The sequence below is a fragment of the Astyanax mexicanus genome, unplaced genomic scaffold, assembly GCF_023375975.1.
Source record: "Astyanax mexicanus isolate ESR-SI-001 unplaced genomic scaffold, AstMex3_surface scaffold_31, whole genome shotgun sequence".
NCBI lineage: Eukaryota > Metazoa > Chordata > Actinopteri > Characiformes > Acestrorhamphidae > Astyanax > Astyanax mexicanus.
This window is the reverse complement of record NW_026040041.1, coordinates 5,291,197-5,305,304: the sequence shown is the minus strand read 5'-3', so window position 1 is coordinate 5,305,304 and position 14,108 is coordinate 5,291,197. Positions and strand designations below refer to the sequence as shown.

At 36.2% G+C, this 14,108-nt stretch overlaps 1 protein-coding gene across 1 annotated transcript in view; it reads right to left on the bottom strand.

Moving 5' to 3' along the window:
* Positions 1 to 1,588: 1,588 nt before the first annotated feature.
* The window catches only part of LOC125788868 (H-2 class I histocompatibility antigen, Q7 alpha chain-like), a 67,312-nt gene continuing 54,792 nt past the window's right edge, over positions 1,589 to 14,108 (bottom strand). Inside the window, exon 13 of the mRNA XM_049472809.1 lies at positions 1,589 to 1,731. The gene's annotated coding sequence lies outside the window, so the exon portion shown is untranslated. The remainder of the gene's footprint in view (positions 1,732 to 14,108) is intronic.

Below are 14,108 nucleotides of genomic sequence, written 5' to 3'. Positions count from 1 at the left end.
GTATATTTATATTTTTCTACAGTAAACGAGTTTTACTTACTATAGACGCTAGCATTTCTGCTACTGTAATCTGATCATGTAGATCAGGGGTCACCAACCTTTTTGAACCTGAGAGCTACTTCTTGGGTACCAATTAATGCGAAGGGCTACCAGTTTGATACACACTCATGAAATTACAACTTTTCTCAATTTACCTTTAATTATATGTTATTATTAATAATTAATGAAATTCATCTATGTGAAGACACATATCAATATGCAACACTATTTTTATAAATCTCTGCAATTGTTTACATTTTATATTATATTATATTATATTTTAATATAATATTACATATTATATTACATTATATTGTATAATATATAAACTATAGGCTATCTCTAAGCTAATATTAATCTAATATAATCTAAAATTACACCAATGCAACTGTGATTTAAAAAAAAAAAGAATAGCAACAAAAATGCTATTTTTAGACCAGGTCTGCGGGCTACTCATAAGGTCCTTGCGGGCTACCTGGTGCCCGCGGGCACCATGTTGGTGACCCCTGATGTAGTGAGATGATGCTGATGCTGAATTAAAGTACAGCCAGATCATGTTTAAAAGCTGTTTAACTGGAGTTTAAGAGTTTTTAAAAATAATTTCTACAGTAGTGAAGCATTTAATATTGTTCTGTTTTGAGGAAATAAGATTCATTTTCTGTATAAATATTATTAAACATGTATAAACTTTATTTTATAATCAAAGTTTATTATAATCATAATTTTACACTCACAATTAGTTTTTTTGTGTAGTATAGCTGCTATCATTACTGCTACTGTAATCTGATTGGTTGGTGAGCTGATGCTGAATGAAATTACAACCAGATCATATTTAAAAGCTGTATAACTCGAGTTTAAAGGCTTTATAAATTATTTCTACAGCAGTGAAGCATCTGACTTTACTCTGTTGAGAAAATAAGATTTAACTTTAGTGTTAAATTGATCAAAGGTTTATAAACTCTAATTTTGCTCAGTTGTTCCATATGAACAGATTAATTTCATACTCATTCTATTACCTGACACACCCAGAATCTTTAAGTGTTAAGAGATTTTCTAATGCTGCATTATACAGGGGTTTATCATATATATATCTTATATATAAAATATATATGTATGGTTTAACATTGTATCATAAATAATATATATATGCATTGCATTATGTATATATACATATATATATATATATATATATATATATATATATATATATATATATATGTATATATACATAATGCAATGCATATATATATATATTATTTATGATACAATGTTAAACCATACAGTGTGTGAACTAAACTCTGTCTCTAAAAATGGGTGTTTAATAAATGGTGTTTCGAAGTTGAAACATTTGCATAGATCTCAGAAGTGATGAATTTAAGGATATCACTTTTTTAATACTTGTTTTGCAATAAGTCTTCCTCATCAATGTTGCTTTTATATTAAAGTTTGAGTAGTATATTTAAGCTTTTTTCAGGCTGATTCCAGAAAGTGTAGAGAAAAAATCTGTTACCCTGTTGTGAAAAGAAGGACTCAAAAGCATATATATTTTTTTAGATGTATAAATTTATTAATTTACATAATAAAAGCACACAAGGTTGAACTCCCACCCACAGGGATTGTGAGCCAGTTTGATACCAAGGCACCACTGGAGCTGGGTGAGTTGAGCACTGAAACGGCACTTTAAAAGCGCACCTTAAAATAAGAGCAAAGGGACTTGAGCTGTCACAGACAGGTTCTTTAACGTGGAGTTTTGAATTTGTCTGTGTTTGGCTTTTGTGGTCTTTTTTGCCTGGTTTTACTTTCTTTTCTGTTCCCTTTTATTGTTGTTTCTTGTCGCCAGCTGTTACTGGTCACTCCTCTACAAAGGTGCGACAGAGAACTGAGGTTTCACTGGGTCTTTATACTGTGTCACACAGCTGAGCCTAGTCAGCAGGGCAAACTGAGTCTTTTGTCCCAGACCAACCAGCTCTGCCACTTTGCTGGACACTGGCGGTATAGGTTGCCTTCTTACACTTTGCACAACAAAATCCAGACTTTAAAAATAATAATAATAATATTTACACAATTTACACACATTACACACAAATTAATACAATTTACACAATTTTACGGCAAGGCGAGATTAAAGAGCTCAACACTAGACCTCTTTACTGGATTCCAGTTTGTATAATTCCAGGTTTCTGATTCACAACACAGAAATTTCAGTGCTTAAGGCACAAAACTGGCAGCTTAGTAAACCCAAGTACCAAACCCACAACACTGTCTTTAATAACACCATGCTCTAACACTGAGTGATTAAAACTAGTTTCAGCTTCAAAAAGCACAGACTTTCAGTAGTGGTGTGGAACGGTCTGTAAGAGTAAACTACAGTTTGGACTGTATGGTTAATAGTACATCTTATCCATTGGGTGGCTGTTTATTGGCAGCAGGATCTTCAGGTGGACTAATAGCAGGACCTTCAGGTGGATTGGGGTAACAGGACCTTTAGGTGGACTGATAGCAGGACCTGTAGCTGGGTTGGCAGAAGGATAATTAAGTTCTATTTCTATTTAAACAGCAGAGCAGCAGAAGGTGAACAGAAAACACCACAATAACAGAAACAGAACAGATCTTTAATACTGTATTTAGAGATCTTCCATAGGATGGAGGGAGCTCCTTCTTTTCTTCTGATTAAATAATGATTCAGATCTTATCCAATCATATGAACTGAATGTTTAGATACATCAGTAATTTGATCTAGATTACTAAAATATATACAGTCATATGAAAAAGTTTGGGCACCCCTATTAATCTTAATCATTTTTAGTTATAAATATTTGGGTGTTTGCAGCAGCCATTTCAGCTTGATATATCTAATAACTGATGAACACAGTAATATTTCAGGATTGAAATGAGGTTTATTGTACTAACAGAAAATGTGCAATACGCATTAAACCAAAATTTGACCGGTGCAAAAGTATGGGCACCCTTATCATTTTATTGATTTGAATACTCCTAACTACTTTTTACTGACTTACTGAAGCACAAAACTGGTTTGGTAACCTCATTGAGCTTTGAACTTCATAGCCAGGTGTATCCAATCATGAGAAAAGGTATTTAAGGCGGCCAATTGCAAGTTGTTCTCCTATTTGAATCTCCTCTGAAGAGTGGCATCATGGGCTCATCAAAACAACTCTCAAATGATCTAAAAACAAAGATTGTTCAACATAGTTGTTCAGGGGAAGGATACAAAAAGTTGTCTCAGAGATTTAACCTGTCAGTTTCCACTGTGAGGAACAGAGTAAGGAAATGGAAGAGCACAGGGACAGTTCTTGTTAAGCCCAGAAGTGGCAGGCCAAGAAAAATATCAGAAAGGCAGAGAAGAAGAACGGTGAGAACAGTCAAGGACAATCCACAGACCACCTCAGAACAGAGTCGCTGCACTTTCCTCCGAGCGTTAGCGCTGTGATGCTACTAGGTAATGCTGCATCAGCAGCAGTTCAAAAAGAGGCGGAGTCTGACTTCACGTGTATCGGAGGAGGCTTCCTGGTGTTGGGGCATCACTAGTGATGAGGAGAGTCCTAGTGAGTGTGATGGGTAATTGGCTGAGCAAAATTGGGGAGAAAATGGGAAAAAAAACACGGGGCGAGTAACACAAAAATAACGGTGGTAAATAAATTCCCACCTACCTGTAGAGAGTTTATCACCGTCTTCATCAGTCCTGGTCCTGATCACTGTCCTGTACAAACTCGGCGATCATGTGAACAGGTTTAACAGGACATGGCTGATTGATAGGTAGATCAGGTGTGCGTTGGCAGGGCAGGGTGGAGTCAGGACCAGGACTGAAGTGCACAAGTGTAATATCTCTGGTGCAGTGTGAACTTAAAGCAGGACTTCCAACGTCTGCTGAATCTGCAGAATATTACAGAATAAATACACCAACTCACATTTACACTCATTCATCCTGTTTTAAACAACACAAATTCATTGGTATAGGAACCGGGGGGGGTGGGTGGAACAGAAATAGGTGGATTTGTCCCCCCAAAAAATGTGAATGCAGAAAAAGCAGAAATTGTCTTAAAATAAACTTTTATTTTAAATCTGCACCCCCGCCTTAAAAAGCACCTCCTCTCAGAAGCGTGTTTCTAATTAAAGTTAGCTAAAGCAAATATTTCTGCTTTTATCAGAAAGACGGTGTGTACACACTGCAGAGGTTTGCTCACTTGTGTTGCAGATATTTAGATATTAATGGAGGACAGTAAATCAGTAAATTCTATTCAAGTTGCACACTGACAACCTTAAGTTTAATTTCTATGGTATTTCCTATGAAACAATAAAATCACATATTTGCAGAAATTTGAGGGGTGTAATCTTGTTCTTTTGTGAGATACTGTATATTGGTCATGTATAAAATGTGTATTTCACAGAATCCTGAAATACAATCCCACCTACCTTTGAGCACACTGTCACTGCTGGCTGAAGGTGATACACTATCACCCCCTGTACCTGTTAAACCAGAGGATATTCCAGTATTAATACATCGTCTTATATTTACAGTCATGTATCCTGTACTAAACATCATTTAACATCACAGGAAGCACAGGAAGTAGTGTAGCAGGCTTAAAATAAAGCAGAACTACTTACGATTTCTTCTTTTCTTTATCAGAACATAGACAATCACACAACACAGTTCCGGCATTATAAGCACAGAGGCTGAAACTGCTCCAATAATAAGGGCCACAGAGCTTCTTTCTAAAAAAAAAAAAAACACACACACAAAAGAAAGCACCAGTAAATCTGACTGATGATATCATAAACTGATCTTCTACTCATAAACACTGGTGACTTTACACTAGTCACTCTGATGCTCCATCACTCTGGAACAGGATAAATCTCGACTCATCAGATTTTCACATGGGAAAGCTCTTACTTTCACTATTAAACAACATATCTCTAAGTTCTAGCTCTGTTGTTCTACCATTTGTCTGATTTCACCAAACGTTTAAGTGATCCCTTATGACCATCATTTAGGATATTTTTTCTGACCACATTCCTTCCTGGTAGATGATGTTCCCCCCTGTCCTTTCACTGTTTAATAATAAAGAGTTGGTCAGTTCTTAACCTGATTTTAGTAGTTTTAGTTTCTCTTCAGATGTTTTCCCTGCATTATTGATGCATACCAAGAATTTGACCCTTCTGAAACAGATAAACACCTTTCCAAGACCACAGCATGAGTCTGTCTTTCCACATGGTTGTTTAATTAACTGATGAGAAGCTACTCCCTGCATCAGTTAGGGTTAAATGTTAACTTGTTGCAGCTGAAACATATTTATCACCCATGCAGTAATTATTATCCATGGAGAGGCTCTTACCTATTAGTTTAGTTAAACCCAAAAGTAATTAATAGATCATTGGTTTATTATCATTTTAATGGACATCAGGGTGTAAATAAATAATGATATTTTATTAATAGTACCTAAAATATTGTTGTTATAAAAATACATTTTATAAATAATTATTTTATTTCTATTTTAATCCCATTTTCTACCCAATATAAAAGGCTAATTACCCCACCCACTCTTTAGGGCTCCTACTAACAATAGTAATGCCCCCAACTCTAAGAAGCTAACACACACCTGTATCCACCAGCATCACAATGGGAGTGATGTACAGAATCTCAGTATGTTAAATGTATCATATTTAGTGGTGTCAATCGATTAACAAATTTAATCCGATTAATCACAACAAAATTCTGTGATTAACTGCGATTAATCGCATTTGTTTTTCTTCAGATGTAAATTATTATAGTGAATATTTAAATGTAAATAAAATAATAAATGTAAAGAAATGTAAAATGCAATTATATGTATATTAGTGGTGTCAATTAAAATAATAGTATATATTTGTATGTTTGAGGGCAAATAAAATCAACATAGAGTGCTGGAGAATGCATGATGCATAAATTGAACTGTAAAATTGGTTGTGAGGATTTCTGAATTTGAATTTAATTTGAATATTTAAAAGTGATCAGAGATGAGGAGCAGTGCAGTGCAGGAGTGCGGGTGTATGTGTGCGCGCGTGTGTATGAGTTAGAGAGAGAGAAAAGAGAGAGCTGGAAGTCTGAACCGGACTGTTACTGCTGGACACCGTATGAGCGCCGCCGTTCAGTCGTTCAGCCAGAAAACAGATCAGTGTGTTGGGCGGGGCGGGGCAGATTCCAGCGGAAGTAGGAGTCAAATTTGGTGCCTTAATTAACTTGCGTTAAAAAAATAGTAACGCGTTACTGATTCCAAATTAACAGCGTGCGTTAACACTTTAACGTTGACAGCCCTAATCACATGTGGCCTCAGTTGCTCGATCCTGCCGCTTCGCGCTTTATAACATCAGAAAAATTAGACCGTTTCTGACGCAACAGGCCACCCAACTCCTGGTACAAGCAGTCGTCATCTCACGCCTCGACTACTGCAATGCCCTGCTAACTGACCTCCCGGCCTGTGTAGTAAAACCACTCCAAATGATCCAGAACGCAGCAGCACGTCTGGTCTTCAACCAGCCAAAACGGGCACATGTCACCCCGCTGCTCATTGAGCTCCACTGGCTACCAGTTGATGCTCGCATCAAATTCAAAACTCTTACAATCGCCTACAAGGTGATACAGAACAGCTCCTTCCTACCTGCACTCGCTCCTGAAGGCTTACGCTACCTCCCGGCCGCTGCGCTCCTCCAATGAACGTCGCCTCGCTTTACCAAACAAACATTCACACAAAGCAATCCAGACTGTTCTCATACAGAGTTCCCCAATGGTGGAACAAACTACCTTCCACTACCAGATCAGGAGAATCTCTCACTATCTTTAATAAACTCCTGAAGACCGAGCTCTTCAAAGAGCACTTACTCTCCTAACACCTCTAACTACCTACCTTCTACTACCAGATCAGGAGAATCTCTCACTATCTTTAATAAACTCCTGAAGACAGAGCTCTTCAAAGAGCACTTACTCTCCTAACACCTCTAACTAACTACCTTCTACTACCAGATCAGGAGAATCTCTCACTATCTTTAATAAACTCCTGAAGACAGAGCTCTTCAAAGAGCACTTACTCTCCTAACACCTCTAACTAACTACCTTCTACTACCAGATCAGGAGAATCTCTCACTATCTTTAATAAACTCCTGAAGACTGAGCTCTTCAAAGAGCACTTACTCTCCTAACACCTCTAACTAACTACCTTCTACTACCAGATCAGGAGAATCTCTCACTATCTTTAATAAACTCCTGAAGACAGAGCTCTTCAAAGAGCACTTACTCTCCTAACACCTCTAACTACCTACCTTCTACTACCAGATCAGGAGAATCTCTCACTATCTTTAATAAACTCCTGAAGACAGAGCTCTTCAAAGAGCACTTACTCTCCTAACACCTCTAACTAACTACCTTCTACTACCAGATCGGGAGAATCTCTCACTATCTTTAATAAACTCCTGAAGACAGAGCTCTTCAAAGAGCACTTACTCTCCTAACACCTCTAACTAACTACCTTCTACTACCAGATCAGGAGAATCTCTCACTATCTTTAATAAACTCCTGAAGACTGAGCTCTTCAAAGAGCACTTACTCTCCTAACACCTCTAAGTAACTACCTTCTACTACCAGATCAGGAGAATCTCTCACTATCTTTAATAAACTCCTGAAGACTGAGCTCTTCAAAGAGCACTTACTCTCCTAACACCTCTAACACACTAACTACTTCTAACCCCATTTCTTTCTTCCCCTCCTTCACTTCTCTATCCCTTTATTTCCCTTCGACCTCCTTTAAGCCCTATCTAAAAATGGTTTATCTTAATTCCTATTACTTTTGTACTTTTTGGACAAAAGCGTCTGCCAAATGTAATGTAATGTAATGTAATTATAATAGTATGTTAGCATAATATGTCAGTAATGTATGATTATATTTACCCATTTTTTTAATTACTGGTTCTGTGAGGGAGCTGTGAGTCACGTAACAGTGGTACGGGTCTTTCTCATCTTCCTGTATCTCCACACTCTTCCTCAGCTGGTAGGTTCCATCATCATTGGGTCTGACTCCAGAAGATGTTATCCGATCTTCACTTAGTGAAATGCTGTTCTTCCTCAGACTCATCTTCACGTCTTTGGGGTAGAATCCCGTGGCCATGCAGGTCAGGATCAGCTTTCCTGAGTCTTTTACAGATTTCTTTGCAAATATATGAACATCAGGTGGAGCTAAAGAGAGAAATGGAGCAACATTTCAGTTTAGCCTTCAAACAGATAAAAATATAACAGTTCATATCACTATAATTACACCACAATATGATACAGTAATGCCTGCACCATTTTAATAATATATTCGTAATAAAGTATATATATAGTAAAGATTTTCTAACCTCTATCTCTATTATTACTTTATAATTTTGTACCTTTATTTAAACTGCTACATTAAAGTAAATAAATTCAACAAACAGTAAACTAAATCTATTAAATAAATACAGATGATTTTGCTGTACATTTCCGACTATCCCTCACTAGTTTATGTGTAATAAAACAATTGACTTATTGCTGCTCTAGTGCTGTACTATGTGCAATAGCTAAATTTATCATATGTGGAATAATGTGTTTATGGACAATATGTGCAATATCAGCTCTTATGTACTATTTATTTGCTGTTTGTTACTGTCAGCCTATGTGCAGTAAAAAACGATCACTGCTTACCATGATATGTGTACTGGGGGACTGTGCTTCCATTAATCTTAATATTTCTAGATATATATTTTATAGTATTGTTATTGTTTTCTTATATTCTTTGTATATATAGATTTTTATATTATATTGTTTTATATTTCCTGACACTTCTGTCCTCTATGATGCAGCAACTTTGCAATTTTCCCCACTGTAGAATTAATAAAGGATTATTTAATTTTATCTCATCTTATTTTAGTAATAATAATAGTAAGAAGAAGAAGAAGAAGAAGGAATCTAAATCAGATTCCTCTTTGAACAGTCGAGTAATGGTGATAAAACTATAATAATAAAAAGCATCCAGATACTCACTTCTTTCTATAAAAAAAACACACACACAAAAAAGAAAGCACCAGTAAAACTGACTGATGATATCATAAACTGATCTTCTACTCATAAACACTGGTGACTTTAGACTAGTCACTCTGATGCTCCATCACTCTGGAACAGGATAAATCTGGACTCAGATCTTCACATGATCTTCTTCCACTGATCCAGAGTCTGATCTTTACTCTCTTTATTAAACTGAAGCTGTTTTTAAAGCTGGTTATTCTCACTGATAAGCGCTTTTCTTAAAAGGCACTAATCACAGCTGTTTAGTCTCTTTAATCCCTTTAGTTCCCTTCACTGCAGTGTGAGTGAGTGTGGTAAAGCTCTTACTTTCACCGTTAAACAACATATCCCTAAGTTCTAGTGCTTTTTTATACAAGGTGATACAGAACAGCTCCTTCCTACCTGCACTCACTCCTGAAGGCTTACGCTACCTCCCGGCCGCTGCGCTCCTCCAATGAACGTCGCCTCGCTTTACCAAACAAACATTCACACAAAGCAATCCAGACTGTTCTCATACAGAGTTCCCCAATGGTGGAACAAACTACCTTCCACTACCAGATCAGGAGAATCTCTCACTATCTTTAATAAACTCCTGAAGACAGAGCTCTTCAAAGAGCACTTACTCTCCTAACACCTCTAACTAATTACCTTCTACTACCAGGTCAGGAGAATCTCTCACTATCTTTAATAAACTCCTGAAGACAGAGCTCTTCAAAGAGCACTTACTCTCCTAACACCTCTAACTAACTACCTTCTACTACCAGATCAGGAGAATCTCTCACTATCTTTAATAAACTCCTGAAGACTGAGCTCTTCAAAGAGCACTTACTCTCCTAACACCTCTAACTAACTACCTTCTACTACCAGATCAGGAGAATCTCTCACTATCTTTAATAAACTCCTGAAGACTGAGCTCTTCAAAGAGCACTTACTCTCCTAACACCTCTAACACACTAACTACTTCTAACCCCATTTCTTTCTTCCCCTCCTTCACTTCTCTATCCCTTTATTTGCCTTCGACCTCCTTTAAGCCCTATCTAAAAATGGTTTATCTTAATTCCTGTTACTTTTGTACTTCATTATTGTAAGTCGCTTTGGACAAAAGCGTCTGCAAAATGTAATGTAATGTAATGTAATTATAATAGTATGTTAGCATAATATGTCAGTAATGTATGATTATATTTACCCAATTTTTTGAGGGAGCTGTGAGTCACGTAACAGTGGTACTGGTCTTTCTCATCTTCCTGTGTCTCCACACTCTTCCTCAGCTGGTAGGTTCCATCATCATTGGGTCTGACTCCAGAAGATGTGATCAGATCTTCACTTAGTGAAATGCTGTTCGTCCTCAGACTCATCTTCACGTCTTTGGGGTAGAATCCCGTGGCCATGCAGGTCAGGATCCGCTTTCCTGAATCTTTTACAGATTTCATTACAAATATATGAACATCAGGGGGAGCTAAAGAGAGAAATGGAGCAACATTTCAGTTTAGCCTTCAAACAGATAAAAATATAACAGTTCATATCACTATAATTACACCACAATATGATACAGTAATGCCTGCACCATTTTAATAATATATTCGTAATAAAGTATATATATATATATATAGTAAAGATTTTCTAACCTCTATCTCTATTATTACTTTATAATTTTGTACCTTTATTTAAACTGCTACATTAAAGTAAATAAATTCAACAAACAGTAAACTAAATCTATTAAATAAATACAGATGATTTTGCTGTACATTTCCGACTATCCCTCACTAGTTTATGTGTAATAAAACAATTGACTTATTGCTGCTCTAGTGCTGTACTATGTGCAATAGCTAAATTTATCATATGTGGAATAATGTGTTTATGGACAATATGTGCAATATCAGCTCTTATGTACTATTTATTTGCTGTTTGTTACTGTCAGCCTATGTGCAGTAAAAAACGATCACTGCTTACCATGATATGTGTACTGGGGGACTGTGCTTCCATTAATCTTAATATTTCTAGATATATATTTTATAGTATTGTTATTGTTCTCTGATATTTTTGTATATATAGATTTTTATATTATATTGTTTTATATTTCCTGACACTTCTGTCCTCTATGATGCAGCAACTTTGCAATTTTCCCCCGCTGTAGGATTAATAAAGGATTTTCTTATTTTATCTCATCTTATTTTTGTAGTAATAGTAACAATATTAATAATAAGAAGATGAAGAAAAGAAGAAGATGTCTAAATCAAAATTATGAAAAGCAACCAGATACTTACTCTGACTCTGTGTGATGTCAGTAGTTTTGTACTTTAAATACATCTCCAGCATCTCCTCACACTTCTCACAATTCTTAGAAGCATTAAAGTATTTGTTCCACGTCTCCTCCCTCTCTCTGTTCTTCTCCTCCCTCTCTCTGTTCTTCTTCTCCTCCGGGGTTATCCAGGTTTTAGAGGTGCAGTTAAACTGAATCAGATCTTCTCCATCATAACCGAATTCATTAATACTTTTTAATACAGTCAGAGATCCATCAGAACTCTGTTCACCCTCACAGCCGTGCCTCCACTGAAGAACATGAACACCTGAAACAGAAGAACATAAATGTGTTTTATTGAGATTTAAGTGATAAACCAACACAAAGTAGCACATGGTTGTGAAGTGGAATAAAAGTAATACTGGATCTGTCAGTTTGGGTGGATGGTTGGTTCATGTCTTGGTAGGTTTGTAGAAACAGGTGTAGAATATGTTTTAGGTTCATTGGTTTTTGGATGATGGATTGATGGAACAGAGCTGCTTGGGATGAGCAAAAAATGTGTTTTTATAATCTAACCCTTCTTTAAACTTCTGCTCCACAACTTTATCTCTGATCTGTCTGCTGAGTTCCTTCTTGGTCTTCATGATGCTGTTTCTTCACTAGTGTTCACTAATAAACCACTTTCCACTAATAAACCATAAATACAGAACAGCTGTATTTATACTGAGACTAAATTACACACAGCTGGATTAACTCTATTAACTCATTACTTATTATACATTATACATTATACATTAACTCATAAAACAGGTTGTGGCACAGAAGATGCTGTTGCCACACTAGTTCATATTATCACTAAACATCTAGATAAACCTCACAATTATGTAAGAGCTCTCTTTCTAGATTATTCATCTGCCTTTAATACAATACAACCCAATATTTTACTCTCAAAAATGTACCATCTGAGAGTGAACCCCTATCTGATTCACTGGTATGCCTCTTTCCTTACAAACAGAGTCCAGCTTGTTAAAGTGAATAAGACCCTTTCTTCTGCTATATTGACCAATGTTGGTGCACCTCAGGGCTGTGTGAGTTCTGCTTTGCTTTTTACTTTATATACAGACGACTGTCGTTTAACCACAAAAAATCAATATGTTATTAAATATTCGGATGATACTGTTTTGCTTACTTTACTAACCGACTCAGACGGCTCTGACCTGCACCAACAAGGGGTTAATAAAATTGCTATATGGAGCAAAAACAACGCTCTGGAAATAAACACAAAAAAAACAGAAGAAATTGTGTTTAGTTTAAAATCTTTAATTATAAACCCCACCATTGTTAATAATGAAATAATCAAACAGGTGCAGTCATATAAATATCTTGGTGTAATGATTGATGCCACCTTATCATGGAAGCAGCATATGGACTATATTTGTAAAAAAACTAAACAAAGAATTTATTTTCTTCGTCGTCTCCGATCTTTTGGAGCTACTCGGCAGATACTCCTACTGTTCTATACTGCTGTTATTTTGAGTGTTCTGCAGTACTGTAATGCTGTGTGGTACAATTGCTTGTCCTTATCTGAAAAGTCTGGACTGAAACGCTTGATCAAAGTTTGCTCAAAAATTGTGGGTCAGCGTTTAGAAGGTCAGTATGAGACCGCTTATCATAACAACACAATGCGGTTAGCTAAAAACATTCTTTCTGATGCTAATCATGTTCTGAACAGCGAATATGTACTTCTCCCATCGGGACGACGATACAGTGTTCCGCGGTTTAATAAAGTCAGACTGAAGCACTCTTTCGTGCACCAGTCAATCCTTAAATTGAACCGGGAGCCTAATCTATAATCATACAAGATCTTTATGAAGCGAGATGATGCGAGCGAACTATGTATTTAATGTACCCCCTTTTCTTTTTTTCCCCCCCTTTTATAATGGTTGTTTGTGCCCTTATATGTTGTGTTGTTAATGTATGATGTTGTAACGGAGCTACTGTTTTTATGCAAAACAAATTTCAGATCATGGATCTGACAATAAAGTATTATCTAATCTAATCTAATCATTAAGATTAGACTTCTGAAGGCTGTGAAATAATTTCACTGGATTTTATTTAGGGGGTTCAGAGTAAATACTTTTGTTCAGAGTAAATACTTTTGCACATAAAAATTGTGAAAACCATTCATTCCACTTCACAATTATGTGCTACTATGTGTTATTACAGAATATTTAAGCAGAAAATTAGCAAAAACAGTCTTTCTTACCTGAGTGAGAGTGTCCAAATTCATAAACCTGTACGTCGATCAGTATATTTAACAGTTCTCTGTCGTACTGCAGTTTCTCAGTGCTGATTATCCAGTCAGATTCTGAAATGTTCTTCAGCCAGTTCTGTTTAGCAGTTCTGGGTTTATCTGAGCTGCTGTTGTAGAAATCGATCTGTGTGCCGTCCAGCAGAGTTACAGCAGTGCAGTTGTAGTTTTTAGACTGCATGGTGTAGAGATATAACAGAGAGTGTTTATCTGTAGAAATCAGAAGAAAAAGACAGGGTGTTGAGGAATGTCCAATATATAAAGGATAGTAACTTAAATAAACAATTAAATAAAACGTTGATTTATTTCAGATGAAATTGTTTGATGAAAAAAAAAAACAATGTTGAACTAAAATCAACCAAAGTATAAACAGACCAACATTATTCAACACCTGATGTACTCATTTTGCTATTTATAAGTATATGGCTGAAATAACAAAAAAGATGCAGAGC